This window comes from Orbicella franksi, unplaced genomic scaffold (genome assembly GCF_964199315.1).
Source record: "Orbicella franksi unplaced genomic scaffold, jaOrbFran1.1 SCAFFOLD_358, whole genome shotgun sequence".
Taxonomy (NCBI): Eukaryota; Metazoa; Cnidaria; class Anthozoa; order Scleractinia; family Merulinidae; genus Orbicella; species Orbicella franksi.
In genome coordinates, this window is record NW_027671084.1 from 1 (window position 1) to 26,868 (window position 26,868).

The following is a 26,868-nucleotide window of genomic DNA, read 5'->3' on the forward strand; positions in this document are numbered from 1 at the left end:
GCAGGTACTGACGCCGCCCAACAGGACTTGACTTCGGTGATCGGACGAGAACCGGTACGTTCCCTGTGGTGTGGTCGTAGACGAAAGAAACAACTCAAACCTTGCCCAATTGCTTGGACTCTCTTTTAAGTCTCTTAGAAGGAAGGCCTTTAATTGCTGTTGTGATGAATTTCCAATTACGTCTCGGCTACTTAACCCAGAGATTCCAAAGCCAGCTAAGACTTCAAATCACAAAAGGGCGATTCTCCAATGGTCAGTCATCAAAGCCACATTCAAGAGATTGCCTCCAGTGTGCTGCTCAGTGTTGCAGTGCTGTAATCAAACAAGAAAATCTTCTAATATGCTGTCAACTTGCTGGAAAAATAATTCCAAAAAAAAAAAGACAACATTTTGAAAACAGAGGGATCAATGATGTGGAGGCGTATGGAAATCTTCTCTGAAGAGTCCAGTCCCAAAATGGGTCCAAAAGTCTACAACACGGCGTATTCCCAGGTGGTCACCCAGCCAGGTACTGACGCCGCCCAACAGGACTTGACTTCGGTGATCGGACGAGAACCGGTACGTTCCCTGTGGTGTGGTCGTAGACGAAAGAAACAACTCAAACCTTGCCCAATTGCTTGGACTCTCTTTTAAGTCTCTTAGAAGGAAGGCCTTTAATTGCTGTTGTGATGAATTTCCAATTACGTCTCGGCTACTTAACCCAGAGATTCCAAAGCCAGCTAAGACTTCAAATCACAAAAGGGCGATTCTCCAATGGTCAGTCATCAAAGCCACATTCAAGAGATTGCCTCCAGTGTGCTGCTCAGTGTTGCAGTGCTGTAATCAAACAAGAAAATCTTCTAATATGCTGTCAACTTGCTGGAAAAATAATTCCAAAAAAAAAAAAGACAACATTTTGAAAACAGAGGGATCAATGATGTGGAGGCGTATGGAAATCTTCTCTGAAGAGTCCAGTCCCAAAATGGGTCCAAAAGTCTACAACACGGCGTATTCCCAGGTGGTCACCCAGCCAGGTACTGACGCCGCCCAACAGGACTTGACTTCGGTGATCGGACGAGAACCGGTACGTTCCCTGTGGTGTGGTCGTAGACGAAAGAAACAACTCAAACCTTGCCCAATTGCTTGGACTCTCTTTTAAGTCTCTTAGAAGGAAGGCCTTTAATTGCTGTTGTGATGAATTTCCAATTACGTCTCGGCTACTTAACCCAGAGATTCCAAAGCCAGCTAAGACTTCAAATCACAAAAGGGCGATTCTCCAATGGTCAGTCATCAAAGCCACATTCAAGAGATTGCCTCCAGTGTGCTGCTCAGTGTTGCAGTGCTGTAATCAAACAAGAAAATCTTCTAATATGCTGTCAACTTGCTGGAAAAATAATTCCAAAAAAAAAAAGACAACATTTTGAAAACAGAGGGATCAATGATGTGGAGGCGTATGGAAATCTTCTCTGAAGAGTCCAGTCCCAAAATGGGTCCAAAAGTCTACAACACGGCGTATTCCCAGGTGGTCACCCAGCCAGGTACTGACGCCGCCCAACAGGACTTGACTTCGGTGATCGGACGAGAACCGGTACGTTCCCTGTGGTGTGGTCGTAGACGAAAGAAACAACTCAAACCTTGCCCAATTGCTTGGACTCTCTTTTAAGTCTCTTAGAAGGAAGGCCTTTAATTGCTGTTGTGATGAATTTCCAATTACGTCTCGGCTACTTAACCCAGAGATTCCAAAGCCAGCTAAGACTTCAAATCACAAAAGGGCGATTCTCCAATGGTCAGTCATCAAAGCCACATTCAAGAGATTGCCTCCAGTGTGCTGCTCAGTGTTTGCAGTGCTGTAATCAAACAAGAAAATCTTCTAATATGCTGTCAACTTGCTGGAAAAATAATTCCAAAAAAAAAAGACAACATTTTGAAAACAGAGGGATCAATGATGTGGAGGCGTATGGAAATCTTCTCTGAAGAGTCCAGTCCCAAAATGGGTCCAAAAGTCTACAACACGGCGTATTCCCAGGTGGTCACCCAGCCAGGTACTGACGCCGCCCAACAGGACTTGACTTCGGTGATCGGACGAGAACCGGTACGTTCCCTGTGGTGTGGTCGTAGACGAAAGAAACAACTCAAACCTTGCCCAATTGCTTGGACTCTCTTTTAAGTCTCTTAGAAGGAAGGCCTTTAATTGCTGTTGTGATGAATTTCCAATTACGTCTCGGCTACTTAACCCAGAGATTCCAAAGCCAGCTAAGACTTCAAATCACAAAAGGGCGATTCTCCAATGGTCAGTCATCAAAGCCACATTCAAGAGATTGCCTCCAGTGTGCTGCTCAGTGTTGCAGTGCTGTAATCAAACAAGAAAATCTTCTAATATGCTGTCAACTTGCTGGAAAAATAATTCCAAAAAAAAAAAGACAACATTTTGAAAACAGAGGGATCAATGATGTGGAGGCGTATGGAAATCTTCTCTGAAGAGTCCAGTCCCAAAATGGGTCCAAAAGTCTACAACACGGCGTATTCCCAGGTGGTCACCCAGCCAGGTACTGACGCCGCCCAACAGGACTTGACTTCGGTGATCGGACGAGAACCGGTACGTTCCCTGTGGTGTGGTCGTAGACGAAAGAAACAACTCAAACCTTGCCCAATTGCTTGGACTCTCTTTTAAGTCTCTTAGAAGGAAGGCCTTTAATTGCTGTTGTGATGAATTTCCAATTACGTCTCGGCTACTTAACCCAGAGATTCCAAAGCCAGCTAAGACTTCAAATCACAAAAGGGCGATTCTCCAATGGTCAGTCATCAAAGCCACATTCAAGAGATTGCCTCCAGTGTGCTGCTCAGTGTTGCAGTGCTGTAATCAAACAAGAAAATCTTCTAATATGCTGTCAACTTGCTGGAAAAATAATTCCAAAAAAAAAAAGACAACATTTTGAAAACAGAGGGATCAATGATGTGGAGGCGTATGGAAATCTTCTCTGAAGAGTCCAGTCCCAAAATGGGTCCAAAAGTCTACAACACGGCGTATTCCCAGGTGGTCACCCAGCCAGGTACTGACGCCGCCCAACAGGACTTGACTTCGGTGATCGGACGAGAACCGGTACGTTCCCTGTGGTGTGGTCGTAGACGAAAGAAACAACTCAAACCTTGCCCAATTGCTTGGACTCTCTTTTAAGTCTCTTAGAAGGAAGGCCTTTAATTGCTGTTGTGATGAATTTCCAATTACGTCTCGGCTACTTAACCCAGAGATTCCAAAGCCAGCTAAGACTTCAAATCACAAAAGGGCGATTCTCCAATGGTCAGTCATCAAAGCCACATTCAAGAGATTGCCTCCAGTGTGCTGCTCAGTGTTGCAGTGCTGTAATCAAACAAGAAAATCTTCTAATATGCTGTCAACTTGCTGGAAAAATAATTCCAAAAAAAAAAAGACAACATTTTGAAAACAGAGGGATCAATGATGTGGAGGCGTATGGAAATCTTCTCTGAAGAGTCCAGTCCCAAAATGGGTCCAAAAGTCTACAACACGGCGTATTCCCAGGTGGTCACCCAGCCAGGTACTGACGCCGCCCAACAGGACTTGACTTCGGTGATCGGACGAGAACCGGTACGTTCCCTGTGGTGTGGTCGTAGACGAAAGAAACAACTCAAACCTTGCCCAATTGCTTGGACTCTCTTTTAAGTCTCTTAGAAGGAAGGCCTTTAATTGCTGTTGTGATGAATTTCCAATTACGTCTCGGCTACTTAACCCAGAGATTCCAAAGCCAGCTAAGACTTCAAATCACAAAAGGGCGATTCTCCAATGGTCAGTCATCAAAGCCACATTCAAGAGATTGCCTCCAGTGTGCTGCTCAGTGTTGCAGTGCTGTAATCAAACAAGAAAATCTTCTAATATGCTGTCAACTTGCTGGAAAAATAATTCCAAAAAAAAAAAGACAACATTTTGAAAACAGAGGGATCAATGATGTGGAGGCGTATGGAAATCTTCTCTGAAGAGTCCAGTCCCAAAATGGGTCCAAAAGTCTACAACACGGCGTATTCCCAGGTGGTCACCCAGCCAGGTACTGACGCCGCCCAACAGGACTTGACTTCGGTGATCGGACGAGAACCGGTACGTTCCCTGTGGTGTGGTCGTAGACGAAAGAAACAACTCAAACCTTGCCCAATTGCTTGGACTCTCTTTTAAGTCTCTTAGAAGGAAGGCCTTTAATTGCTGTTGTGATGAATTTCCAATTACGTCTCGGCTACTTAACCCAGAGATTCCAAAGCCAGCTAAGACTTCAAATCACAAAAGGGCGATTCTCCAATGGTCAGTCATCAAAGCCACATTCAAGAGATTGCCTCCAGTGTGCTGCTCAGTGTTGCAGTGCTGTAATCAAACAAGAAAATCTTCTAATATGCTGTCAACTTGCTGGAAAAATAATTCCAAAAAAAAAAAGACAACATTTTGAAAACAGAGGGATCAATGATGTGGAGGCGTATGGAAATCTTCTCTGAAGAGTCCAGTCCCAAAATGGGTCCAAAAGTCTACAACACGGCGTATTCCCAGGTGGTCACCCAGCCAGGTACTGACGCCGCCCAACAGGACTTGACTTCGGTGATCGGACGAGAACCGGTACGTTCCCTGTGGTGTGGTCGTAGACGAAAGAAACAACTCAAACCTTGCCCAATTGCTTGGACTCTCTTTTAAGTCTCTTAGAAGGAAGGCCTTTAATTGCTGTTGTGATGAATTTCCAATTACGTCTCGGCTACTTAACCCAGAGATTCCAAAGCCAGCTAAGACTTCAAATCACAAAAGGGCGATTCTCCAATGGTCAGTCATCAAAGCCACATTCAAGAGATTGCCTCCAGTGTGCTGCTCAGTGTTGCAGTGCTGTAATCAAACAAGAAAATCTTCTAATATGCTGTCAACTTGCTGGAAAAATAATTCCAAAAAAAAAAAGACAACATTTTGAAAACAGAGGGATCAATGATGTGGAGGCGTATGGAAATCTTCTCTGAAGAGTCCAGTCCCAAAATGGCTCCAAAAGTCTACAACACGGCGTATTCCCAGGTGGTCACCCAGCCAGGTACTGACGCCGCCCAACAGGACTTGACTTCGGTGATCGGACGAGAACCGGTACGTTCCCTGTGGTGTGGTCGTAGACGAAAGAAACAACTCAAACCTTGCCCAATTGCTTGGACTCTCTTTTAAGTCTCTTAGAAGGAAGGCCTTTAATTGCTGTTGTGATGAATTTCCAATTACGTCTCGGCTACTTAACCCAGAGATTCCAAAGCCAGCTAAGACTTCAAATCACAAAAGGGCGATTCTCCAATGGTCAGTCATCAAAGCCACATTCAAGAGATTGCCTCCAGTGTGCTGCTCAGTGTTGCAGTGCTGTAATCAAACAAGAAAATCTTCTAATATGCTGTCAACTTGCTGGAAAAATAATTCCAAAAAAAAAAAGACAACATTTTGAAAACAGAGGGATCAATGATGTGGAGGCGTATGGAAATCTTCTCTGAAGAGTCCAGTCCCAAAATGGGTCCAAAAGTCTACAACACGGCGTATTCCCAGGTGGTCACCCAGCCAGGTACTGACGCCGCCCAACAGGACTTGACTTCGGTGATCGGACGAGAACCGGTACGTTCCCTGTGGTGTGGTCGTAGACGAAAGAAACAACTCAAACCTTGCCCAATTGCTTGGACTCTCTTTTAAGTCTCTTAGAAGGAAGGCCTTTAATTGCTGTTGTGATGAATTTCCAATTACGTCTCGGCTACTTAACCCAGAGATTCCAAAGCCAGCTAAGACTTCAAATCACAAAAGGGCGATTCTCCAATGGTCAGTCATCAAAGCCACATTCAAGAGATTGCCTCCAGTGTGCTGCTCAGTGTTGCAGTGCTGTAATCAAACAAGAAAATCTTCTAATATGCTGTCAACTTGCTGGAAAAATAATTCCAAAAAAAAAAAGACAACATTTTGAAAACAGAGGGATCAATGATGTGGAGGCGTATGGAAATCTTCTCTGAAGAGTCCAGTCCCAAAATGGGTCCAAAAGTCTACAACACGGCGTATTCCCAGGTGGTCACCCAGCCAGGTACTGACGCCGCCCAACAGGACTTGACTTCGGTGATCGGACGAGAACCGGTACGTTCCCTGTGGTGTGGTCGTAGACGAAAGAAACAACTCAAACCTTGCCCAATTGCTTGGACTCTCTTTTAAGTCTCTTAGAAGGAAGGCCTTTAATTGCTGTTGTGATGAATTTCCAATTACGTCTCGGCTACTTAACCCAGAGATTCCAAAGCCAGCTAAGACTTCAAATCACAAAAGGGCGATTCTCCAATGGTCAGTCATCAAAGCCACATTCAAGAGATTGCCTCCAGTGTGCTGCTCAGTGTTGCAGTGCTGTAATCAAACAAGAAAATCTTCTAATATGCTGTCAACTTGCTGGAAAAATAATTCCAAAAAAAAAAAGACAACATTTTGAAAACAGAGGGATCAATGATGTGGAGGCGTATGGAAATCTTCTCTGAAGAGTCCAGTCCCAAAATGGGTCCAAAAGTCTACAACACGGCGTATTCCCAGGTGGTCACCCAGCCAGGTACTGACGCCGCCCAACAGGACTTGACTTCGGTGATCGGACGAGAACCGGTACGTTCCCTGTGGTGTGGTCGTAGACGAAAGAAACAACTCAAACCTTGCCCAATTGCTTGGACTCTCTTTTAAGTCTCTTAGAAGGAAGGCCTTTAATTGCTGTTGTGATGAATTTCCAATTACGTCTCGGCTACTTAACCCAGAGATTCCAAAGCCAGCTAAGACTTCAAATCACAAAAGGGCGATTCTCCAATGGTCAGTCATCAAAGCCACATTCAAGAGATTGCCTCCAGTGTGCTGCTCAGTGTTGCAGTGCTGTAATCAAACAAGAAAATCTTCTAATATGCTGTCAACTTGCTGGAAAAATAATTCCAAAAAAAAAAAGACAACATTTTGAAAACAGAGGGATCAATGATGTGGAGGCGTATGGAAATCTTCTCTGAAGAGTCCAGTCCCAAAATGGGTCCAAAAGTCTACAACACGGCGTATTCCCAGGTGGTCACCCAGCCAGGTACTGACGCCGCCCAACAGGACTTGACTTCGGTGATCGGACGAGAACCGGTACGTTCCCTGTGGTGTGGTCGTAGACGAAAGAAACAACTCAAACCTTGCCCAATTGCTTGGACTCTCTTTTAAGTCTCTTAGAAGGAAGGCCTTTAATTGCTGTTGTGATGAATTTCCAATTACGTCTCGGCTACTTAACCCAGAGATTCCAAAGCCAGCTAAGACTTCAAATCACAAAAGGGCGATTCTCCAATGGTCAGTCATCAAAGCCACATTCAAGAGATTGCCTCCAGTGTGCTGCTCAGTGTTGCAGTGCTGTAATCAAACAAGAAAATCTTCTAATATGCTGTCAACTTGCTGGAAAAATAATTCCAAAAAAAAAAAAGACAACATTTTGAAAACAGAGGGATCAATGATGTGGAGGCGTATGGAAATCTTCTCTGAAGAGTCCAGTCCCAAAATGGCTCCAAAAGTCTACAACACGGCGTATTCCCAGGTGGTCACCCAGCCAGGTACTGACGCCGCCCAACAGGACTTGACTTCGGTGATCGGACGAGAACCGGTACGTTCCCTGTGGTGTGGTCGTAGACGAAAGAAACAACTCAAACCTTGCCCAATTGCTTGGACTCTCTTTTAAGTCTCTTAGAAGGAAGGCCTTTAATTGCTGTTGTGATGAATTTCCAATTACGTCTCGGCTACTTAACCCAGAGATTCCAAAGCCAGCTAAGACTTCAAATCACAAAAGGGCGATTCTCCAATGGTCAGTCATCAAAGCCACATTCAAGAGATTGCCTCCAGTGTGCTGCTCAGTGTTGCAGTGCTGTAATCAAACAAGAAAATCTTCTAATATGCTGTCAACTTGCTGGAAAAATAATTCCAAAAAAAAAAAGACAACATTTTGAAAACAGAGGGATCAATGATGTGGAGGCGTATGGAAATCTTCTCTGAAGAGTCCAGTCCCAAAATGGGTCCAAAAGTCTACAACACGGCGTATTCCCAGGTGGTCACCCAGCCAGGTACTGACGCCGCCCAACAGGACTTGACTTCGGTGATCGGACGAGAACCGGTACGTTCCCTGTGGTGTGGTCGTAGACGAAAGAAACAACTCAAACCTTGCCCAATTGCTTGGACTCTCTTTTAAGTCTCTTAGAAGGAAGGCCTTTAATTGCTGTTGTGATGAATTTCCAATTACGTCTCGGCTACTTAACCCAGAGATTCCAAAGCCAGCTAAGACTTCAAATCACAAAAGGGCGATTCTCCAATGGTCAGTCATCAAAGCCACATTCAAGAGATTGCCTCCAGTGTGCTGCTCAGTGTTGCAGTGCTGTAATCAAACAAGAAAATCTTCTAATATGCTGTCAACTTGCTGGAAAAATAATTCCAAAAAAAAAAAGACAACATTTTGAAAACAGAGGGATCAATGATGTGGAGGCGTATGGAAATCTTCTCTGAAGAGTCCAGTCCCAAAATGGGTCCAAAAGTCTACAACACGGCGTATTCCCAGGTGGTCACCCAGCCAGGTACTGACGCCGCCCAACAGGACTTGACTTCGGTGATCGGACGAGAACCGGTACGTTCCCTGTGGTGTGGTCGTAGACGAAAGAAACAACTCAAACCTTGCCCAATTGCTTGGACTCTCTTTTAAGTCTCTTAGAAGGAAGGCCTTTAATTGCTGTTGTGATGAATTTCCAATTACGTCTCGGCTACTTAACCCAGAGATTCCAAAGCCAGCTAAGACTTCAAATCACAAAAGGGCGATTCTCCAATGGTCAGTCATCAAAGCCACATTCAAGAGATTGCCTCCAGTGTGCTGCTCAGTGTTGCAGTGCTGTAATCAAACAAGAAAATCTTCTAATATGCTGTCAACTTGCTGGAAAAATAATTCCAAAAAAAAAAAGACAACATTTTGAAAACAGAGGGATCAATGATGTGGAGGCGTATGGAAATCTTCTCTGAAGAGTCCAGTCCCAAAATGGGTCCAAAAGTCTACAACACGGCGTATTCCCAGGTGGTCACCCAGCCAGGTACTGACGCCGCCCAACAGGACTTGACTTCGGTGATCGGACGAGAACCGGTACGTTCCCTGTGGTGTGGTCGTAGACGAAAGAAACAACTCAAACCTTGCCCAATTGCTTGGACTCTCTTTTAAGTCTCTTAGAAGGAAGGCCTTTAATTGCTGTTGTGATGAATTTCCAATTACGTCTCGGCTACTTAACCCAGAGATTCCAAAGCCAGCTAAGACTTCAAATCACAAAAGGGCGATTCTCCAATGGTCAGTCATCAAAGCCACATTCAAGAGATTGCCTCCAGTGTGCTGCTCAGTGTTGCAGTGCTGTAATCAAACAAGAAAATCTTCTAATATGCTGTCAACTTGCTGGAAAAATAATTCCAAAAAAAAAAAGACAACATTTTGAAAACAGAGGGATCAATGATGTGGAGGCGTATGGAAATCTTCTCTGAAGAGTCCAGTCCCAAAATGGGTCCAAAAGTCTACAACACGGCGTATTCCCAGGTGGTCACCCAGCCAGGTACTGACGCCGCCCAACAGGACTTGACTTCGGTGATCGGACGAGAACCGGTACGTTCCCTGTGGTGTGGTCGTAGACGAAAGAAACAACTCAAACCTTGCCCAATTGCTTGGACTCTCTTTTAAGTCTCTTAGAAGGAAGGCCTTTAATTGCTGTTGTGATGAATTTCCAATTACGTCTCGGCTACTTAACCCAGAGATTCCAAAGCCAGCTAAGACTTCAAATCACAAAAGGGCGATTCTCCAATGGTCAGTCATCAAAGCCACATTCAAGAGATTGCCTCCAGTGTGCTGCTCAGTGTTGCAGTGCTGTAATCAAACAAGAAAATCTTCTAATATGCTGTCAACTTGCTGGAAAAATAATTCCAAAAAAAAAAAGACAACATTTTGAAAACAGAGGGATCAATGATGTGGAGGCGTATGGAAATCTTCTCTGAAGAGTCCAGTCCCAAAATGGGTCCAAAAGTCTACAACACGGCGTATTCCCAGGTGGTCACCCAGCCAGGTACTGACGCCGCCCAACAGGACTTGACTTCGGTGATCGGACGAGAACCGGTACGTTCCCTGTGGTGTGGTCGTAGACGAAAGAAACAACTCAAACCTTGCCCAATTGCTTGGACTCTCTTTTAAGTCTCTTAGAAGGAAGGCCTTTAATTGCTGTTGTGATGAATTTCCAATTACGTCTCGGCTACTTAACCCAGAGATTCCAAAGCCAGCTAAGACTTCAAATCACAAAAGGGCGATTCTCCAATGGTCAGTCATCAAAGCCACATTCAAGAGATTGCCTCCAGTGTGCTGCTCAGTGTTGCAGTGCTGTAATCAAACAAGAAAATCTTCTAATATGCTGTCAACTTGCTGGAAAAATAATTCCAAAAAAAAAAAGACAACATTTTGAAAACAGAGGGATCAATGATGTGGAGGCGTATGGAAATCTTCTCTGAAGAGTCCAGTCCCAAAATGGGTCCAAAAGTCTACAACACGGCGTATTCCCAGGTGGTCACCCAGCCAGGTACTGACGCCGCCCAACAGGACTTGACTTCGGTGATCGGACGAGAACCGGTACGTTCCCTGTGGTGTGGTCGTAGACGAAAGAAACAACTCAAACCTTGCCCAATTGCTTGGACTCTCTTTTAAGTCTCTTAGAAGGAAGGCCTTTAATTGCTGTTGTGATGAATTTCCAATTACGTCTCGGCTACTTAACCCAGAGATTCCAAAGCCAGCTAAGACTTCAAATCACAAAAGGGCGATTCTCCAATGGTCAGTCATCAAAGCCACATTCAAGAGATTGCCTCCAGTGTGCTGCTCAGTGTTGCAGTGCTGTAATCAAACAAGAAAATCTTCTAATATGCTGTCAACTTGCTGGAAAAATAATTCCAAAAAAAAAAAGACAACATTTTGAAAACAGAGGGATCAATGATGTGGAGGCGTATGGAAATCTTCTCTGAAGAGTCCAGTCCCAAAATGGGTCCAAAAGTCTACAACACGGCGTATTCCCAGGTGGTCACCCAGCCAGGTACTGACGCCGCCCAACAGGACTTGACTTCGGTGATCGGACGAGAACCGGTACGTTCCCTGTGGTGTGGTCGTAGACGAAAGAAACAACTCAAACCTTGCCCAATTGCTTGGACTCTCTTTTAAGTCTCTTAGAAGGAAGGCCTTTAATTGCTGTTGTCATGAATTTCCAATTACGTCTCGGCTACTTAACCCAGAGATTCCAAAGCCAGCTAAGACTTCAAATCACAAAAGGGCGATTCTCCAATGGTCAGTCATCAAAGCCACATTCAAGAGATTGCCTCCAGTGTGCTGCTCAGTGTTGCAGTGCTGTAATCAAACAAGAAAATCTTCTAATATGCTGTCAACTTGCTGGAAAAATAATTCCAAAAAAAAAGACAACATTTTGAAAACAGAGGGATCAATGATGTGGAGGCGTATGGAAATCTTCTCTGAAGAGTCCAGTCCCAAAATGGGTCCAAAAGTCTACAACACGGCGTATTCCCAGGTGGTCACCCAGCCAGGTACTGACGCCGCCCAACAGGACTTGACTTCGGTGATCGGACGAGAACCGGTACGTTCCCTGTGGTGTGGTCGTAGACGAAAGAAACAACTCAAACCTTGCCCAATTGCTTGGACTCTCTTTTAAGTCTCTTAGAAGGAAGGCCTTTAATTGCTGTTGTGATGAATTTCCAATTACGTCTCGGCTACTTAACCCAGAGATTCCAAAGCCAGCTAAGACTTCAAATCACAAAAGGGCGATTCTCCAATGGTCAGTCATCAAAGCCACATTCAAGAGATTGCCTCCAGTGTGCTGCTCAGTGTTGCAGTGCTGTAATCAAACAAGAAAATCTTCTAATATGCTGTCAACTTGCTGGAAAAATAATTCCAAAAAAAAAAAGACAACATTTTGAAAACAGAGGGATCAATGATGTGGAGGCGTATGGAAATCTTCTCTGAAGAGTCCAGTCCCAAAATGGGTCCAAAAGTCTACAACACGGCGTATTCCCAGGTGGTCACCCAGCCAGGTACTGACGCCGCCCAACAGGACTTGACTTCGGTGATCGGACGAGAACCGGTGCGTTCCCTGTGGTGTGGTCGTAGACGAAAGAAACAACTCAAACCTTGCCCAATTGCTTGGACTCTCTTTTAAGTCTCTTAGAAGGAAGGCCTTTAATTGCTGTTGTGATGAATTTCCAATTACGTCTCGGCTACTTAACCCAGAGATTCCAAAGCCAGCTAAGACTTCAAATCACAAAAGGGCGATTCTCCAATGGTCAGTCATCAAAGCCACATTCAAGAGATTGCCTCCAGTGTGCTGCTCAGTGTTGCAGTGCTGTAATCAAACAAGAAAATCTTCTAATATGCTGTCAACTTGCTGGAAAAATAATTCCAAAAAAAAAAAGACAACATTTTGAAAACAGAGGGATCAATGATGTGGAGGCGTATGGAAATCTTCTCTGAAGAGTCCAGTCCCAAAATGGGTCCAAAAGTCTACAACACGGCGTATTCCCAGGTGGTCACCCAGCCAGGTACTGACGCCGCCCAACAGGACTTGACTTCGGTGATCGGACGAGAACCGGTACGTTCCCTGTGGTGTGGTCGTAGACGAAAGAAACAACTCAAACCTTGCCCAATTGCTTGGACTCTCTTTTAAGTCTCTTAGAAGGAAGGCCTTTAATTGCTGTTGTGATGAATTTCCAATTACGTCTCGGCTACTTAACCCAGAGATTCCAAAGCCAGCTAAGACTTCAAATCACAAAAGGGCGATTCTCCAATGGTCAGTCATCAAAGCCACATTCAAGAGATTGCCTCCAGTGTGCTGCTCAGTGTTGCAGTGCTGTAATCAAACAAGAAAATCTTCTAATATGCTGTCAACTTGCTGGAAAAATAATTCCAAAAAAAAAAAGACAACATTTTGAAAACAGAGGGATCAATGATGTGGAGGCGTATGGAAATCTTCTCTGAAGAGTCCAGTCCCAAAATGGGTCCAAAAGTCTACAACACGGCGTATTCCCAGGTGGTCACCCAGCCAGGTACTGACGCCGCCCAACAGGACTTGACTTCGGTGATCGGACGAGAACCGGTACGTTCCCTGTGGTGTGGTCGTAGACGAAAGAAACAACTCAAACCTTGCCCAATTGCTTGGACTCTCTTTTAAGTCTCTTAGAAGGAAGGCCTTTAATTGCTGTTGTGATGAATTTCCAATTACGTCTCGGCTACTTAACCCAGAGATTCCAAAGCCAGCTAAGACTTCAAATCACAAAAGGGCGATTCTCCAATGGTCAGTCATCAAAGCCACATTCAAGAGATTGCCTCCAGTGTGCTGCTCAGTGTTGCAGTGCTGTAATCAAACAAGAAAATCTTCTAATATGCTGTCAACTTGCTGGAAAAATAATTCCAAAAAAAAAAAGACAACATTTTGAAAACAGAGGGATCAATGATGTGGAGGCGTATGGAAATCTTCTCTGAAGAGTCCAGTCCCAAAATGGGTCCAAAAGTCTACAACACGGCGTATTCCCAGGTGGTCACCCAGCCAGGTACTGACGCCGCCCAACAGGACTTGACTTCGGTGATCGGACGAGAACCGGTACGTTCCCTGTGGTGTGGTCGTAGACGAAAGAAACAACTCAAACCTTGCCCAATTGCTTGGACTCTCTTTTAAGTCTCTTAGAAGGAAGGCCTTTAATTGCTGTTGTGATGAATTTCCAATTACGTCTCGGCTACTTAACCCAGAGATTCCAAAGCCAGCTAAGACTTCAAATCACAAAAGGGCGATTCTCCAATGGTCAGTCATCAAAGCCACATTCAAGAGATTGCCTCCAGTGTGCTGCTCAGTGTTGCAGTGCTGTAATCAAACAAGAAAATCTTCTAATATGCTGTCAACTTGCTGGAAAAATAATTCCAAAAAAAAAAAGACAACATTTTGAAAACAGAGGGATCAATGATGTGGAGGCGTATGGAAATCTTCTCTGAAGAGTCCAGTCCCAAAATGGGTCCAAAAGTCTACAACACGGCGTATTCCCAGGTGGTCACCCAGCCAGGTACTGACGCCGCCCAACAGGACTTGACTTCGGTGATCGGACGAGAACCGGTACGTTCCCTGTGGTGTGGTCGTAGACGAAAGAAACAACTCAAACCTTGCCCAATTGCTTGGACTCTCTTTTAAGTCTCTTAGAAGGAAGGCCTTTAATTGCTGTTGTGATGAATTTCCAATTACGTCTCGGCTACTTAACCCAGAGATTCCAAAGCCAGCTAAGACTTCAAATCACAAAAGGGCGATTCTCCAATGGTCAGTCATCAAAGCCACATTCAAGAGATTGCCTCCAGTGTGCTGCTCAGTGTTGCAGTGCTGTAATCAAACAAGAAAATCTTCTAATATGCTGTCAACTTGCTGGAAAAATAATTCCAAAAAAAAAAAGACAACATTTTGAAAACAGAGGGATCAATGATGTGGAGGCGTATGGAAATCTTCTCTGAAGAGTCCAGTCCCAAAATGGGTCCAAAAGTCTACAACACGGCGTATTCCCAGGTGGTCACCCAGCCAGGTACTGACGCCGCCCAACAGGACTTGACTTCGGTGATCGGACGAGAACCGGTACGTTCCCTGTGGTGTGGTCGTAGACGAAAGAAACAACTCAAACCTTGCCCAATTGCTTGGACTCTCTTTTAAGTCTCTTAGAAGGAAGGCCTTTAATTGCTGTTGTGATGAATTTCCAATTACGTCTCGGCTACTTAACCCAGAGATTCCAAAGCCAGCTAAGACTTCAAATCACAAAAGGGCGATTCTCCAATGGTCAGTCATCAAAGCCACATTCAAGAGATTGCCTCCAGTGTGCTGCTCAGTGTTGCAGTGCTGTAATCAAACAAGAAAATCTTCTAATATGCTGTCAACTTGCTGGAAAAATAATTCCAAAAAAAAAAAGACAACATTTTGAAAACAGAGGGATCAATGATGTGGAGGCGTATGGAAATCTTCTCTGAAGAGTCCAGTCCCAAAATGGCTCCAAAAGTCTACAACACGGCGTATTCCCAGGTGGTCACCCAGCCAGGTACTGACGCCGCCCAACAGGACTTGACTTCGGTGATCGGACGAGAACCGGTACGTTCCCTGTGGTGTGGTCGTAGACGAAAGAAACAACTCAAACCTTGCCCAATTGCTTGGACTCTCTTTTAAGTCTCTTAGAAGGAAGGCCTTTAATTGCTGTTGTGATGAATTTCCAATTACGTCTCGGCTACTTAACCCAGAGATTCCAAAGCCAGCTAAGACTTCAAATCACAAAAGGGCGATTCTCCAATGGTCAGTCATCAAAGCCACATTCAAGAGATTGCCTCCAGTGTGCTGCTCAGTGTTGCAGTGCTGTAATCAAACAAGAAAATCTTCTAATATGCTGTCAACTTGCTGGAAAAATAATTCCAAAAAAAAAAAGACAACATTTTGAAAACAGAGGGATCAATGATGTGGAGGCGTATGGAAATCTTCTCTGAAGAGTCCAGTCCCAAAATGGGTCCAAAAGTCTACAACACGGCGTATTCCCAGGTGGTCACCCAGCCAGGTACTGACGCCGCCCAACAGGACTTGACTTCGGTGATCGGACGAGAACCGGTACGTTCCCTGTGGTGTGGTCGTAGACGAAAGAAACAACTCAAACCTTGCCCAATTGCTTGGACTCTCTTTTAAGTCTCTTAGAAGGAAGGCCTTTAATTGCTGTTGTGATGAATTTCCAATTACGTCTCGGCTACTTAACCCAGAGATTCCAAAGCCAGCTAAGACTTCAAATCACAAAAGGGCGATTCTCCAATGGTCAGTCATCAAAGCCACATTCAAGAGATTGCCTCCAGTGTGCTGCTCAGTGTTGCAGTGCTGTAATCAAACAAGAAAATCTTCTAATATGCTGTCAACTTGCTGGAAAAATAATTCCAAAAAAAAAAAGACAACATTTTGAAAACAGAGGGATCAATGATGTGGAGGCGTATGGAAATCTTCTCTGAAGAGTCCAGTCCCAAAATGGCTCCAAAAGTCTACAACACGGCGTATTCCCAGGTGGTCACCCAGCCAGGTACTGACGCCGCCCAACAGGACTTGACTTCGGTGATCGGACGAGAACCGGTACGTTCCCTGTGGTGTGGTCGTAGACGAAAGAAACAACTCAAACCTTGCCCAATTGCTTGGACTCTCTTTTAAGTCTCTTAGAAGGAAGGCCTTTAATTGCTGTTGTGATGAATTTCCAATTACGTCTCGGCTACTTAACCCAGAGATTCCAAAGCCAGCTAAGACTTCAAATCACAAAAGGGCGATTCTCCAATGGTCAGTCATCAAAGCCACATTCAAGAGATTGCCTCCAGTGTGCTGCTCAGTGTTGCAGTGCTGTAATCAAACAAGAAAATCTTCTAATATGCTGTCAACTTGCTGGAAAAATAATTCCAAAAAAAAAAAGACAACATTTTGAAAACAGAGGGATCAATGATGTGGAGGCGTATGGAAATCTTCTCTGAAGAGTCCAGTCCCAAAATGGGTCCAAAAGTCTACAACACGGCGTATTCCCAGGTGGTCACCCAGCCAGGTACTGACGCCGCCCAACAGGACTTGACTTCGGTGATCGGACGAGAACCGGTACGTTCCCTGTGGTGTGGTCGTAGACGAAAGAAACAACTCAAACCTTGCCCAATTGCTTGGACTCTCTTTTAAGTCTCTTAGAAGGAAGGCCTTTAATTGCTGTTGTGATGAATTTCCAATTACGTCTCGGCTACTTAACCCAGAGATTCCAAAGCCAGCTAAGACTTCAAATCACAAAAGGGCGATTCTCCAATGGTCAGTCATCAAAGCCACATTCAAGAGATTGCCTCCAGTGTGCTGCTCAGTGTTGCAGTGCTGTAATCAAACAAGAAAATCTTCTAATATGCTGTCAACTTGCTGGAAAAATAATTCCAAAAAAAAAAAGACAACATTTTGAAAACAGAGGGATCAATGATGTGGAGGCGTATGGAAATCTTCTCTGAAGAGTCCAGTCCCAAAATGGGTCCAAAAGTCTACAACACGGCGTATTCCCAGGTGGTCACCCAGCCAGGTACTGACGCCGCCCAACAGGACTTGACTTCGGTGATCGGACGAGAACCGGTACGTTCCCTGTGGTGTGGTCGTAGACGAAAGAAACAACTCAAACCTTGCCCAATTGCTTGGACTCTCTTTTAAGTCTCTTAGAAGGAAGGCCTTTAATTGCTGTTGTGATGAATTTCCAATTACGTCTCGGCTACTTAACCCAGAGATTCCAAAGCCAGCTAAGACTTCAAATCACAAAAGGGCGATTCTCCAATGGTCAGTCATCAAAGCCACATTCAAGAGATTGCCTCCAGTGTGCTGCTCAGTGTTGCAGTGCTGTAATCAAACAAGAAAATCTTCTAATATGCTGTCAACTTGCTGGAAAAATAATTCCAAAAAAAAAAAGACAACATTTTGAAAACAGAGGGATCAATGATGTGGAGGCGTATGGAAATCTTCTCTGAAGAGTCCAGTCCCAAAATGGGTCCAAAAGTCTACAACACGGCGTATTCCCAGGTGGTCACCCAGCCAGGTACTGACGCCGCCCAACAGGACTTGACTTCGGTGATCGGACGAGAACCGGTACGTTCCCTGTGGTGTGGTCGTAGACGAAAGAAACAACTCAAACCTTGCCCAATTGCTTGGACTCTCTTTTAAGTCTCTTAGAAGGAAGGCCTTTAATTGCTGTTGTGATGAATTTCCAATTACGTCTCGGCTACTTAACCCAGAGATTCCAAAGCCAGCTAAGACTTCAAATCACAAAAGGGCGATTCTCCAATGGTCAGTCATCAAAGCCACATTCAAGAGATTGCCTCCAGTGTGCTGCTCAGTGTTGCAGTGCTGTAATCAAACAAGAAAATCTTCTAATATGCTGTCAACTTGCTGGAAAAATAATTCCAAAAAAAAAAAGACAACATTTTGAAAACAGAGGGATCAATGATGTGGAGGCGTATGGAAATCTTCTCTGAAGAGTCCAGTCCCAAAATGGGTCCAAAAGTCTACAACACGGCGTATTCCCAGGTGGTCACCCAGCCAGGTACTGACGCCGCCCAACAGGACTTGACTTCGGTGATCGGACGAGAACCGGTACGTTCCCTGTGGTGTGGTCGTAGACGAAAGAAACAACTCAAACCTTGCCCAATTGCTTGGACTCTCTTTTAAGTCTCTTAGAAGGAAGGCCTTTAATTGCTGTTGTGATGAATTTCCAATTACGTCTCGGCTACTTAACCCAGAGATTCCAAAGCCAGCTAAGACTTCAAATCACAAAAGGGCGATTCTCCAATGGTCAGTCATCAAAGCCACATTCAAGAGATTGCCTCCAGTGTGCTGCTCAGTGTTGCAGTGCTGTAATCAAACAAGAAAATCTTCTAATATGCTGTCAACTTGCTGGAAAAATAATTCCAAAAAAAAAAAGACAACATTTTGAAAACAGAGGGATCAATGATGTGGAGGCGTATGGAAATCTTCTCTGAAGAGTCCAGTCCCAAAATGGCTCCAAAAGTCTACAACACGGCGTATTCCCAGGTGGTCACCCAGCCAGGTACTGACGCCGCCCAACAGGACTTGACTTCGGTGATCGGACGAGAACCGGTACGTTCCCTGTGGTGTGGTCGTAGACGAAAGAAACAACTCAAACCTTGCCCAATTGCTTGGACTCTCTTTTAAGTCTCTTAGAAGGAAGGCCTTTAATTGCTGTTGTGATGAATTTCCAATTACGTCTCGGCTACTTAACCCAGAGATTCCAAAGCCAGCTAAGACTTCAAATCACAAAAGGGCGATTCTCCAATGGTCAGTCATCAAAGCCACATTCAAGAGATTGCCTCCAGTGTGCTGCTCAGTGTTGCAGTGCTGTAATCAAACAAGAAAATCTTCTAATATGCTGTCAACTTGCTGGAAAAATAATTCCAAAAAAAAAAAGACAACATTTTGAAAACAGAGGGATCAATGATGTGGAGGCGTATGGAAATCTTCTCTGAAGAGTCCAGTCCCAAAATGGGTCCAAAAGTCTACAACACGGCGTATTCCCAGGTGGTCACCCAGCCAGGTACTGACGCCGCCCAACAGGACTTGACTTCGGTGATCGGACGAGAACCGGTACGTTCCCTGTGGTGTGGTCGTAGACGAAAGAAACAACTCAAACCTTGCCCAATTGCTTGGACTCTCTTTTAAGTCTCTTAGAAGGAAGGCCTTTAATTGCTGTTGTGATGAATTTCCAATTACGTCTCGGCTACTTAACCCAGAGATTCCAAAGCCAGCTAAGACTTCAAATCACAAAAGGGCGATTCTCCAATGGTCAGTCATCAAAGCCACATTCAAGAGATTGCCTCCAGTGTGCTGCTCAGTGTTGCAGTGCTGTAATCAAACAAGAAAATCTTCTAATATGCTGTCAACTTGCTGGAAAAATAATTCCAAAAAAAAAAAGACAACATTTTGAAAACAGAGGGATCAATGATGTGGAGGCGTATGGAAATCTTCTCTGAAGAGTCCAGTCCCAAAATGGCTCCAAAAGTCTACAACACGGCGTATTCCCAGGTGGTCACCCAGCCAGGTACTGACGCCGCCCAACAGGACTTGACTTCGGTGATCGGACGAGAACCGGTACGTTCCCTGTGGTGTGGTCGTAGACGAAAGAAACAACTCAAACCTTGCCCAATTGCTTGGACTCTCTTTTAAGTCTCTTAGAAGGAAGGCCTTTAATTGCTGTTGTCATGAATTTCCAATTACGTCTCGGCTACTTAACCCAGAGATTCCAAAGCCAGCTAAGACTTCAAATCACAAAAGGGCGATTCTCCAATGGTCAGTCATCAAAGCCACATTCAAGAGATTGCCTCCAGTGTGCTGCTCAGTGTTGCAGTGCTGTAATCAAACAAGAAAATCTTCTAATATGCTGTCAACTTGCTGGAAAAATAATTCCAAAAAAAAAAAGACAACATTTTGAAAACAGAGGGATCAATGATGTGGAGGCGTATGGAAATCTTCTCTGAAGAGTCCAGTCCCAAAATGGGTCCAAAAGTCTACAACACGGCGTATTCCCAGGTGGTCACCCAGCCAGGTACTGACGCCGCCCAACAGGACTTGACTTCGGTGATCGGACGAGAACCGGTACGTTCCCTGTGGTGTGGTCGTAGACGAAAGAAACAACTCAAACCTTGCCCAATTGCTTGGACTCTCTTTTAAGTCTCTTAGAAGGAAGGCCTTTAATTGCTGTTGTGATGAATTTCCAATTACGTCTCGGCTACTTAACCCAGAGATTCCAAAGCCAGCTAAGACTTCAAATCACAAAAGGGCGATTCTCCAATGGTCAGTCATCAAAGCCACATTCAAGAGATTGCCTCCAGTGTGCTGCTCAGTGTTGCAGTGCTGTAATCAAACAAGAAAATCTTCTAATATGCTGTCAACTTGCTGGAAAAATAATTCCAAAAAAAAAAAGACAACATTTTGAAAACAGAGGGATCAATGATGTGGAGGCGTATGGAAATCTTCTCTGAAGAGTCCAGTCCCAAAATGGGTCCAAAAGTCTACAACACGGCGTATTCCCAGGTGGTCACCCAGCCAGGTACTGACGCCGCCCAACAGGACTTGACTTCGGTGATCGGACGAGAACCGGTACGTTCCCTGTGGTGTGGTCGTAGACGAAAGAAACAACTCAAACCTTGCCCAATTGCTTGGACTCTCTTTTAAGTCTCTTAGAAGGAAGGCCTTTAATTGCTGTTGTGATGAATTTCCAATTACGTCTCGGCTACTTAACCCAGAGATTCCAAAGCCAGCTAAGACTTCAAATCACAAAAGGGCGATTCTCCAATGGTCAGTCATCAAAGCCACATTCAAGAGATTGCCTCCAGTGTGCTGCTCAGTGTTGCAGTGCTGTAATCAAACAAGAAAATCTTCTAATATGCTGTCAACTTGCTGGAAAAATAATTCCAAAAAAAAAAAGACAACATTTTGAAAACAGAGGGATCAATGATGTGGAGGCGTATGGAAATCTTCTCTGAAGAGTCCAGTCCCAAAATGGGTCCAAAAGTCTACAACACGGCGTATTCCCAGGTGGTCACCCAGCCAGGTACTGACGCCGCCCAACAGGACTTGACTTCGGTGATCGGACGAGAACCGGTACGTTCCCTGTGGTGTGGTCGTAGACGAAAGAAACAACTCAAACCTTGCCCAATTGCTTGGACTCTCTTTTAAGTCTCTTAGAAGGAAGGCCTTTAATTGCTGTTGTGATGAATTTCCAATTACGTCTCGGCTACTTAACCCAGAGATTCCAAAGCCAGCTAAGACTTCAAATCACAAAAGGGCGATTCTCCAATGGTCAGTCATCAAAGCCACATTCAAGAGATTGCCTCCAGTGTGCTGCTCAGTGTTGCAGTGCTGTAATCAAACAAGAAAATCTTCTAATATGCTGTCAACTTGCTGGAAAAATAATTCCAAAAAAAAAAAGACAACATTTTGAAAACAGAGGGATCAATGATGTGGAGGCGTATGGAAATCTTCTCTGAAGAGTCCAGTCCCAAAATGGGTCCAAAAGTCTACAACACGGCGTATTCCCAGGTGGTCACCCAGCCAGGTACTGACGCCGCCCAACAGGACTTGACTTCGGTGATCGGACGAGAACCGGTACGTTCCCTGTGGTGTGGTCGTAGACGAAAGAAACAACTCAAACCTTGCCCAATTGCTTGGACTCTCTTTTAAGTCTCTTAGAAGGAAGGCCTTTAATTGCTGTTGTGATGAATTTCCAATTACGTCTCGGCTACTTAACCCAGAGATTCCAAAGCCAGCTAAGACTTCAAATCACAAAAGGGCGATTCTCCAATGGTCAGTCATCAAAGCCACATTCAAGAGATTGCCTCCAGTGTGCTGCTCAGTGTTGCAGTGCTGTAATCAAACAAGAAAATCTTCTAATATGCTGTCAACTTGCTGGAAAAATAATTCCAAAAAAAAAAAGACAACATTTTGAAAACAGAGGGATCAATGATGTGGAGGCGTATGGAAATCTTCTCTGAAGAGTCCAGTCCCAAAATGGGTCCAAAAGTCTACAACACGGCGTATTCCCAGGTGGTCACCCAGCCAGGTACTGACGCCGCCCAACAGGACTTGACTTCGGTGATCGGACGAGAACCGGTACGTTCCCTGTGGTGTGGTCGTAGACGAAAGAAACAACTCAAACCTTGCCCAATTGCTTGGACTCTCTTTTAAGTCTCTTAGAAGGAAGGCCTTTAATTGCTGTTGTGATGAATTTCCAATTACGTCTCGGCTACTTAACCCAGAGATTCCAAAGCCAGCTAAGACTTCAAATCACAAAAGGGCGATTCTCCAATGGTCAGTCATCAAAGCCACATTCAAGAGATTGCCTCCAGTGTGCTGCTCAGTGTTGCAGTGCTGTAATCAAACAAGAAAATCTTCTAATATGCTGTCAACTTGCTGGAAAAATAATTCCAAAAAAAAAAAGACAACATTTTGAAAACAGAGGGATCAATGATGTGGAGGCGTATGGAAATCTTCTCTGAAGAGTCCAGTCCCAAAATGGGTCCAAAAGTCTACAACACGGCGTATTCCCAGGTGGTCACCCAGCCAGGTACTGACGCCGCCCAACAGGACTTGACTTCGGTGATCGGACGAGAACCGGTACGTTCCCTGTGGTGTGGTCGTAGACGAAAGAAACAACTCAAACCTTGCCCAATTGCTTGGACTCTCTTTTAAGTCTCTTAGAAGGAAGGCCTTTAATTGCTGTTGTGATGAATTTCCAATTACGTCTCGGCTACTTAACCCAGAGATTCCAAAGCCAGCTAAGACTTCAAATCACAAAAGGGCGATTCTCCAATGGTCAGTCATCAAAGCCACATTCAAGAGATTGCCTCCAGTGTGCTGCTCAGTGTTGCAGTGCTGTAATCAAACAAGAAAATCTTCTAATATGCTGTCAACTTGCTGGAAAAATAATTCCAAAAAAAAAAGACAACATTTTGAAAACAGAGGGATCAATGATGTGGAGGCGTATGGAAATCTTCTCTGAAGAGTCCAGTCCCAAAATGGGTCCAAAAGTCTACAACACGGCGTATTCCCAGGTGGTCACCCAGCCAGGTACTGACGCCGCCCAACAGGACTTGACTTCGGTGATCGGACGAGAACCGGTACGTTCCCTGTGGTGTGGTCGTAGACGAAAGAAACAACTCAAACCTTGCCCAATTGCTTGGACTCTCTTTTAAGTCTCTTAGAAGGAAGGCCTTTAATTGCTGTTGTGATGAATTTCCAATTACGTCTCGGCTACTTAACCCAGAGATTCCAAAGCCAGCTAAGACTTCAAATCACAAAAGGGCGATTCTCCAATGGTCAGTCATCAAAGCCACATTCAAGAGATTGCCTCCAGTGTGCTGCTCAGTGTTGCAGTGCTGTAATCAAACAAGAAAATCTTCTAATATGCTGTCAACTTGCTGGAAAAATAATTCCAAAAAAAAAAAGACAACATTTTGAAAACAGAGGGATCAATGATGTGGAGGCGTATGGAAATCTTCTCTGAAGAGTCCAGTCCCAAAATGGGTCCAAAAGTCTACAACACGGCGTATTCCCAGGTGGTCACCCAGCCAGGTACTGACGCCGCCCAACAGGACTTGACTTCGGTGATCGGACGAGAACCGGTACGTTCCCTGTGGTGTGGTCGTAGACGAAAGAAACAACTCAAACCTTGCCCAATTGCTTGGACTCTCTTTTAAGTCTCTTAGAAGGAAGGCCTTTAATTGCTGTTGTGATGAATTTCCAATTACGTCTCGGCTACTTAACCCAGAGATTCCAAAGCCAGCTAAGACTTCAAATCACAAAAGGGCGATTCTCCAATGGTCAGTCATCAAAGCCACATTCAAGAGATTGCCTCCAGTGTGCTGCTCAGTGTTGCAGTGCTGTAATCAAACAAGAAAATCTTCTAATATGCTGTCAACTTGCTGGAAAAATAATTCCAAAAAAAAAAAGACAACATTTTGAAAACAGAGGGATCAATGATGTGGAGGCGTATGGAAATCTTCTCTGAAGAGTCCAGTCCCAAAATGGGTCCAAAAGTCTACAACACGGCGTATTCCCAGGTGGTCACCCAGCCAGGTACTGACGCCGCCCAACAGGACTTGACTTCGGTGATCGGACGAGAACCGGTACGTTCCCTGTGGTGTGGTCGTAGACGAAAGAAACAACTCAAACCTTGCCCAATTGCTTGGACTCTCTTTTAAGTCTCTTAGAAGGAAGGCCTTTAATTGCTGTTGTGATGAATTTCCAATTACGTCTCGGCTACTTAACCCAGAGATTCCAAAGCCAGCTAAGACTTCAAATCACAAAAGGGCGATTCTCCAATGGTCAGTCATCAAAGCCACATTCAAGAGATTGCCTCCAGTGTGCTGCTCAGTGTTGCAGTGCTGTAATCAAACAAGAAAATCTTCTAATATGCTGTCAACTTGCTGGAAAAATAATTCCAAAAAAAAAAAGACAACATTTTGAAAACAGAGGGATCAATGATGTGGAGGCGTATGGAAATCTTCTCTGAAGAGTCCAGTCCCAAAATGGGTCCAAAAGTCTACAACACGGCGTATTCCCAGGTGGTCACCCAGCCAGGTACTGACGCCGCCCAACAGGACTTGACTTCGGTGATCGGACGAGAACCGGTACGTTCCCTGTGGTGTGGTCGTAGACGAAAGAAACAACTCAAACCTTGCCCAATTGCTTGGACTCTCTTTTAAGTCTCTTAGAAGGAAGGCCTTTAATTGCTGTTGTGATGAATTTCCAATTACGTCTCGGCTACTTAACCCAGAGATTCCAAAGCCAGCTAAGACTTCAAATCACAAAAGGGCGATTCTCCAATGGTCAGTCATCAAAGCCACATTCAAGAGATTGCCTCCAGTGTGCTGCTCAGTGTTGCAGTGCTGTAATCAAACAAGAAAATCTTCTAATATGCTGTCAACTTGCTGGAAAAATAATTCCAAAAAAAAAAAGACAACATTTTGAAAACAGAGGGATCAATGATGTGGAGGCGTATGGAAATCTTCTCTGAAGAGTCCAGTCCCAAAATGGGTCCAAAAGTCTACAACACGGCGTATTCCCAGGTGGTCACCCAGCCAGGTACTGACGCCGCCCAACAGGACTTGACTTCGGTGATCGGACGAGAACCGGTACGTTCCCTGTGGTGTGGTCGTAGACGAAAGAAACAACTCAAACCTTGCCCAATTGCTTGGACTCTCTTTTAAGTCTCTTAGAAGGAAGGCCTTTAATTGCTGTTGTGATGAATTTCCAATTACGTCTCGGCTACTTAACCCAGAGATTCCAAAGCCAGCTAAGACTTCAAATCACAAAAGGGCGATTCTCCAATGGTCAGTCATCAAAGCCACATTCAAGAGATTGCCTCCAGTGTGCTGCTCAGTGTTGCAGTGCTGTAATCAAACAAGAAAATCTTCTAATATGCTGTCAACTTGCTGGAAAAATAATTCCAAAAAAAAAAAGACAACATTTTGAAAACAGAGGGATCAATGATGTGGAGGCGTATGGAAATCTTCTCTGAAGAGTCCAGTCCCAAAATGGGTCCAAAAGTCTACAACACGGCGTATTCCCAGGTGGTCACCCAGCCAGGTACTGACGCCGCCCAACAGGACTTGACTTCGGTGATCGGACGAGAACCGGTACGTTCCCTGTGGTGTGGTCGTAGACGAAAGAAACAACTCAAACCTTGCCCAATTGCTTGGACTCTCTTTTAAGTCTCTTAGAAGGAAGGCCTTTAATTGCTGTTGTGATGAATTTCCAATTACGTCTCGGCTACTTAACCCAGAGATTCCAAAGCCAGCTAAGACTTCAAATCACAAAAGGGCGATTCTCCAATGGTCAGTCATCAAAGCCACATTCAAGAGATTGCCTCCAGTGTGCTGCTCAGTGTTGCAGTGCTGTAATCAAACAAGAAAATCTTCTAATATGCTGTCAACTTGCTGGAAAAATAATTCCAAAAAAAAAAAGACAACATTTTGAAAACAGAGGGATCAATGATGTGGAGGCGTATGGAAATCTTCTCTGAAGAGTCCAGTCCCAAAATGGGTCCAAAAGTCTACAACACGGCGTATTCCCAGGTGGTCACCCAGCCAGGTACTGACGCCGCCCAACAGGACTTGACTTCGGTGATCGGACGAGAACCGGTACGTTCCCTGTGGTGTGGTCGTAGACGAAAGAAACAACTCAAACCTTGCCCAATTGCTTGGACTCTCTTTTAAGTCTCTTAGAAGGAAGGCCTTTAATTGCTGTTGTGATGAATTTCCAATTACGTCTCGGCTACTTAACCCAGAGATTCCAAAGCCAGCTAAGACTTCAAATCACAAAAGGGCGATTCTCCAATGGTCAGTCATCAAAGCCACATTCAAGAGATTGCCTCCAGTGTGCTGCTCAGTGTTGCAGTGCTGTAATCAAACAAGAAAATCTTCTAATATGCTGTCAACTTGCTGGAAAAATAATTCCAAAAAAAAAAAAGACAACATTTTGAAAACAGAGGGATCAATGATGTGGAGGCGTATGGAAATCTTCTCTGAAGAGTCCAGTCCCAAAATGGGTCCAAAAGTCTACAACACGGCGTATTCCCAGGTGGTCACCCAGCCAGGTACTGACGCCGCCCCAACAGGACTTGACTTCGGTGATCGGACGAGAACCGGTACGTTCCCTGTGGTGTGGTCGTAGACGAAAGAAACAACTCAAACCTTGCCCAATTGCTTGGACTCTCTTTTAAGTCTCTTAGAAGGAAGGCCTTTAATT

The 26,868-nt window shown here is 44.7% G+C and overlaps 53 non-coding genes across 53 annotated transcripts; all 53 read right to left on the bottom strand.

Moving 5' to 3' along the window:
* Positions 1–467: 467 nt before the first annotated feature.
* LOC145477332 (5S ribosomal RNA) lies at positions 468–586 on the bottom strand. The gene has a single exon (XR_014047800.1). It is a non-coding gene; the product is annotated as a 5S ribosomal RNA (ribosomal RNA).
* A 386-nt stretch (positions 587–972) lies between these two features.
* LOC145477343 (5S ribosomal RNA) lies at positions 973–1,091 on the bottom strand. Its single transcript, XR_014047811.1, has one exon. It is a non-coding gene; the product is annotated as a 5S ribosomal RNA (ribosomal RNA).
* A 385-nt stretch (positions 1,092–1,476) lies between these two features.
* LOC145477354 (5S ribosomal RNA) lies at positions 1,477–1,595 on the bottom strand. Its single transcript, XR_014047822.1, has one exon. It is a non-coding gene; the product is annotated as a 5S ribosomal RNA (ribosomal RNA).
* A 385-nt stretch (positions 1,596–1,980) lies between these two features.
* On the bottom strand, positions 1,981–2,099 carry LOC145477366 (5S ribosomal RNA). The gene has a single exon (XR_014047833.1). It is a non-coding gene; the product is annotated as a 5S ribosomal RNA (ribosomal RNA).
* Positions 2,100–2,484: 385 nt separating this feature from the next.
* Positions 2,485–2,603, bottom strand: LOC145477321 (5S ribosomal RNA). The gene has a single exon (XR_014047790.1). It is a non-coding gene; the product is annotated as a 5S ribosomal RNA (ribosomal RNA).
* A 385-nt stretch (positions 2,604–2,988) lies between these two features.
* Positions 2,989–3,107, bottom strand: LOC145477322 (5S ribosomal RNA). Its single transcript, XR_014047791.1, has one exon. It is a non-coding gene; the product is annotated as a 5S ribosomal RNA (ribosomal RNA).
* Positions 3,108–3,492: 385 nt separating this feature from the next.
* On the bottom strand, positions 3,493–3,611 carry LOC145477323 (5S ribosomal RNA). Its single transcript, XR_014047792.1, has one exon. It is a non-coding gene; the product is annotated as a 5S ribosomal RNA (ribosomal RNA).
* A 385-nt stretch (positions 3,612–3,996) lies between these two features.
* Positions 3,997–4,115, bottom strand: LOC145477324 (5S ribosomal RNA). The gene has a single exon (XR_014047793.1). It is a non-coding gene; the product is annotated as a 5S ribosomal RNA (ribosomal RNA).
* A 385-nt stretch (positions 4,116–4,500) lies between these two features.
* On the bottom strand, positions 4,501–4,619 carry LOC145477326 (5S ribosomal RNA). Its single transcript, XR_014047794.1, has one exon. It is a non-coding gene; the product is annotated as a 5S ribosomal RNA (ribosomal RNA).
* Positions 4,620–5,004: 385 nt separating this feature from the next.
* On the bottom strand, positions 5,005–5,123 carry LOC145477327 (5S ribosomal RNA). Its single transcript, XR_014047795.1, has one exon. It is a non-coding gene; the product is annotated as a 5S ribosomal RNA (ribosomal RNA).
* A 385-nt stretch (positions 5,124–5,508) lies between these two features.
* LOC145477328 (5S ribosomal RNA) lies at positions 5,509–5,627 on the bottom strand. Its single transcript, XR_014047796.1, has one exon. It is a non-coding gene; the product is annotated as a 5S ribosomal RNA (ribosomal RNA).
* Positions 5,628–6,012: 385 nt separating this feature from the next.
* Positions 6,013–6,131, bottom strand: LOC145477329 (5S ribosomal RNA). Its single transcript, XR_014047797.1, has one exon. It is a non-coding gene; the product is annotated as a 5S ribosomal RNA (ribosomal RNA).
* Positions 6,132–6,516: 385 nt separating this feature from the next.
* LOC145477330 (5S ribosomal RNA) lies at positions 6,517–6,635 on the bottom strand. Its single transcript, XR_014047798.1, has one exon. It is a non-coding gene; the product is annotated as a 5S ribosomal RNA (ribosomal RNA).
* A 385-nt stretch (positions 6,636–7,020) lies between these two features.
* LOC145477331 (5S ribosomal RNA) lies at positions 7,021–7,139 on the bottom strand. Its single transcript, XR_014047799.1, has one exon. It is a non-coding gene; the product is annotated as a 5S ribosomal RNA (ribosomal RNA).
* Positions 7,140–7,525: 386 nt separating this feature from the next.
* LOC145477333 (5S ribosomal RNA) lies at positions 7,526–7,644 on the bottom strand. Its single transcript, XR_014047801.1, has one exon. It is a non-coding gene; the product is annotated as a 5S ribosomal RNA (ribosomal RNA).
* Positions 7,645–8,029: 385 nt separating this feature from the next.
* LOC145477334 (5S ribosomal RNA) lies at positions 8,030–8,148 on the bottom strand. The gene has a single exon (XR_014047802.1). It is a non-coding gene; the product is annotated as a 5S ribosomal RNA (ribosomal RNA).
* Positions 8,149–8,533: 385 nt separating this feature from the next.
* On the bottom strand, positions 8,534–8,652 carry LOC145477335 (5S ribosomal RNA). Its single transcript, XR_014047803.1, has one exon. It is a non-coding gene; the product is annotated as a 5S ribosomal RNA (ribosomal RNA).
* A 385-nt stretch (positions 8,653–9,037) lies between these two features.
* Positions 9,038–9,156, bottom strand: LOC145477336 (5S ribosomal RNA). Its single transcript, XR_014047804.1, has one exon. It is a non-coding gene; the product is annotated as a 5S ribosomal RNA (ribosomal RNA).
* Positions 9,157–9,541: 385 nt separating this feature from the next.
* Positions 9,542–9,660, bottom strand: LOC145477337 (5S ribosomal RNA). Its single transcript, XR_014047805.1, has one exon. It is a non-coding gene; the product is annotated as a 5S ribosomal RNA (ribosomal RNA).
* Positions 9,661–10,045: 385 nt separating this feature from the next.
* On the bottom strand, positions 10,046–10,164 carry LOC145477338 (5S ribosomal RNA). The gene has a single exon (XR_014047806.1). It is a non-coding gene; the product is annotated as a 5S ribosomal RNA (ribosomal RNA).
* A 385-nt stretch (positions 10,165–10,549) lies between these two features.
* On the bottom strand, positions 10,550–10,668 carry LOC145477339 (5S ribosomal RNA). Its single transcript, XR_014047807.1, has one exon. It is a non-coding gene; the product is annotated as a 5S ribosomal RNA (ribosomal RNA).
* Positions 10,669–11,053: 385 nt separating this feature from the next.
* Positions 11,054–11,172, bottom strand: LOC145477340 (5S ribosomal RNA). Its single transcript, XR_014047808.1, has one exon. It is a non-coding gene; the product is annotated as a 5S ribosomal RNA (ribosomal RNA).
* Positions 11,173–11,555: 383 nt separating this feature from the next.
* LOC145477341 (5S ribosomal RNA) lies at positions 11,556–11,674 on the bottom strand. Its single transcript, XR_014047809.1, has one exon. It is a non-coding gene; the product is annotated as a 5S ribosomal RNA (ribosomal RNA).
* Positions 11,675–12,059: 385 nt separating this feature from the next.
* Positions 12,060–12,178, bottom strand: LOC145477317 (5S ribosomal RNA). The gene has a single exon (XR_014047786.1). It is a non-coding gene; the product is annotated as a 5S ribosomal RNA (ribosomal RNA).
* A 385-nt stretch (positions 12,179–12,563) lies between these two features.
* On the bottom strand, positions 12,564–12,682 carry LOC145477342 (5S ribosomal RNA). The gene has a single exon (XR_014047810.1). It is a non-coding gene; the product is annotated as a 5S ribosomal RNA (ribosomal RNA).
* A 385-nt stretch (positions 12,683–13,067) lies between these two features.
* Positions 13,068–13,186, bottom strand: LOC145477344 (5S ribosomal RNA). The gene has a single exon (XR_014047812.1). It is a non-coding gene; the product is annotated as a 5S ribosomal RNA (ribosomal RNA).
* A 385-nt stretch (positions 13,187–13,571) lies between these two features.
* On the bottom strand, positions 13,572–13,690 carry LOC145477345 (5S ribosomal RNA). The gene has a single exon (XR_014047813.1). It is a non-coding gene; the product is annotated as a 5S ribosomal RNA (ribosomal RNA).
* Positions 13,691–14,075: 385 nt separating this feature from the next.
* On the bottom strand, positions 14,076–14,194 carry LOC145477346 (5S ribosomal RNA). The gene has a single exon (XR_014047814.1). It is a non-coding gene; the product is annotated as a 5S ribosomal RNA (ribosomal RNA).
* Positions 14,195–14,579: 385 nt separating this feature from the next.
* LOC145477347 (5S ribosomal RNA) lies at positions 14,580–14,698 on the bottom strand. Its single transcript, XR_014047815.1, has one exon. It is a non-coding gene; the product is annotated as a 5S ribosomal RNA (ribosomal RNA).
* Positions 14,699–15,083: 385 nt separating this feature from the next.
* Positions 15,084–15,202, bottom strand: LOC145477348 (5S ribosomal RNA). Its single transcript, XR_014047816.1, has one exon. It is a non-coding gene; the product is annotated as a 5S ribosomal RNA (ribosomal RNA).
* A 385-nt stretch (positions 15,203–15,587) lies between these two features.
* Positions 15,588–15,706, bottom strand: LOC145477349 (5S ribosomal RNA). Its single transcript, XR_014047817.1, has one exon. It is a non-coding gene; the product is annotated as a 5S ribosomal RNA (ribosomal RNA).
* Positions 15,707–16,091: 385 nt separating this feature from the next.
* On the bottom strand, positions 16,092–16,210 carry LOC145477350 (5S ribosomal RNA). The gene has a single exon (XR_014047818.1). It is a non-coding gene; the product is annotated as a 5S ribosomal RNA (ribosomal RNA).
* Positions 16,211–16,595: 385 nt separating this feature from the next.
* Positions 16,596–16,714, bottom strand: LOC145477351 (5S ribosomal RNA). The gene has a single exon (XR_014047819.1). It is a non-coding gene; the product is annotated as a 5S ribosomal RNA (ribosomal RNA).
* A 385-nt stretch (positions 16,715–17,099) lies between these two features.
* On the bottom strand, positions 17,100–17,218 carry LOC145477352 (5S ribosomal RNA). Its single transcript, XR_014047820.1, has one exon. It is a non-coding gene; the product is annotated as a 5S ribosomal RNA (ribosomal RNA).
* A 385-nt stretch (positions 17,219–17,603) lies between these two features.
* LOC145477353 (5S ribosomal RNA) lies at positions 17,604–17,722 on the bottom strand. Its single transcript, XR_014047821.1, has one exon. It is a non-coding gene; the product is annotated as a 5S ribosomal RNA (ribosomal RNA).
* A 385-nt stretch (positions 17,723–18,107) lies between these two features.
* On the bottom strand, positions 18,108–18,226 carry LOC145477355 (5S ribosomal RNA). Its single transcript, XR_014047823.1, has one exon. It is a non-coding gene; the product is annotated as a 5S ribosomal RNA (ribosomal RNA).
* Positions 18,227–18,611: 385 nt separating this feature from the next.
* On the bottom strand, positions 18,612–18,730 carry LOC145477357 (5S ribosomal RNA). The gene has a single exon (XR_014047824.1). It is a non-coding gene; the product is annotated as a 5S ribosomal RNA (ribosomal RNA).
* Positions 18,731–19,115: 385 nt separating this feature from the next.
* Positions 19,116–19,234, bottom strand: LOC145477358 (5S ribosomal RNA). The gene has a single exon (XR_014047825.1). It is a non-coding gene; the product is annotated as a 5S ribosomal RNA (ribosomal RNA).
* Positions 19,235–19,619: 385 nt separating this feature from the next.
* Positions 19,620–19,738, bottom strand: LOC145477359 (5S ribosomal RNA). The gene has a single exon (XR_014047826.1). It is a non-coding gene; the product is annotated as a 5S ribosomal RNA (ribosomal RNA).
* Positions 19,739–20,123: 385 nt separating this feature from the next.
* Positions 20,124–20,242, bottom strand: LOC145477360 (5S ribosomal RNA). Its single transcript, XR_014047827.1, has one exon. It is a non-coding gene; the product is annotated as a 5S ribosomal RNA (ribosomal RNA).
* Positions 20,243–20,627: 385 nt separating this feature from the next.
* LOC145477361 (5S ribosomal RNA) lies at positions 20,628–20,746 on the bottom strand. The gene has a single exon (XR_014047828.1). It is a non-coding gene; the product is annotated as a 5S ribosomal RNA (ribosomal RNA).
* A 385-nt stretch (positions 20,747–21,131) lies between these two features.
* LOC145477362 (5S ribosomal RNA) lies at positions 21,132–21,250 on the bottom strand. Its single transcript, XR_014047829.1, has one exon. It is a non-coding gene; the product is annotated as a 5S ribosomal RNA (ribosomal RNA).
* Positions 21,251–21,635: 385 nt separating this feature from the next.
* Positions 21,636–21,754, bottom strand: LOC145477363 (5S ribosomal RNA). Its single transcript, XR_014047830.1, has one exon. It is a non-coding gene; the product is annotated as a 5S ribosomal RNA (ribosomal RNA).
* Positions 21,755–22,139: 385 nt separating this feature from the next.
* On the bottom strand, positions 22,140–22,258 carry LOC145477364 (5S ribosomal RNA). Its single transcript, XR_014047831.1, has one exon. It is a non-coding gene; the product is annotated as a 5S ribosomal RNA (ribosomal RNA).
* A 385-nt stretch (positions 22,259–22,643) lies between these two features.
* On the bottom strand, positions 22,644–22,762 carry LOC145477365 (5S ribosomal RNA). The gene has a single exon (XR_014047832.1). It is a non-coding gene; the product is annotated as a 5S ribosomal RNA (ribosomal RNA).
* Positions 22,763–23,146: 384 nt separating this feature from the next.
* Positions 23,147–23,265, bottom strand: LOC145477367 (5S ribosomal RNA). The gene has a single exon (XR_014047834.1). It is a non-coding gene; the product is annotated as a 5S ribosomal RNA (ribosomal RNA).
* Positions 23,266–23,650: 385 nt separating this feature from the next.
* LOC145477368 (5S ribosomal RNA) lies at positions 23,651–23,769 on the bottom strand. The gene has a single exon (XR_014047835.1). It is a non-coding gene; the product is annotated as a 5S ribosomal RNA (ribosomal RNA).
* Positions 23,770–24,154: 385 nt separating this feature from the next.
* LOC145477369 (5S ribosomal RNA) lies at positions 24,155–24,273 on the bottom strand. The gene has a single exon (XR_014047836.1). It is a non-coding gene; the product is annotated as a 5S ribosomal RNA (ribosomal RNA).
* A 385-nt stretch (positions 24,274–24,658) lies between these two features.
* On the bottom strand, positions 24,659–24,777 carry LOC145477370 (5S ribosomal RNA). Its single transcript, XR_014047837.1, has one exon. It is a non-coding gene; the product is annotated as a 5S ribosomal RNA (ribosomal RNA).
* A 385-nt stretch (positions 24,778–25,162) lies between these two features.
* Positions 25,163–25,281, bottom strand: LOC145477371 (5S ribosomal RNA). The gene has a single exon (XR_014047838.1). It is a non-coding gene; the product is annotated as a 5S ribosomal RNA (ribosomal RNA).
* A 385-nt stretch (positions 25,282–25,666) lies between these two features.
* Positions 25,667–25,785, bottom strand: LOC145477318 (5S ribosomal RNA). The gene has a single exon (XR_014047787.1). It is a non-coding gene; the product is annotated as a 5S ribosomal RNA (ribosomal RNA).
* Positions 25,786–26,170: 385 nt separating this feature from the next.
* LOC145477319 (5S ribosomal RNA) lies at positions 26,171–26,289 on the bottom strand. Its single transcript, XR_014047788.1, has one exon. It is a non-coding gene; the product is annotated as a 5S ribosomal RNA (ribosomal RNA).
* A 386-nt stretch (positions 26,290–26,675) lies between these two features.
* LOC145477320 (5S ribosomal RNA) lies at positions 26,676–26,795 on the bottom strand. Its single transcript, XR_014047789.1, has one exon. It is a non-coding gene; the product is annotated as a 5S ribosomal RNA (ribosomal RNA).
* Positions 26,796–26,868: the final 73 nt, after the last annotated feature.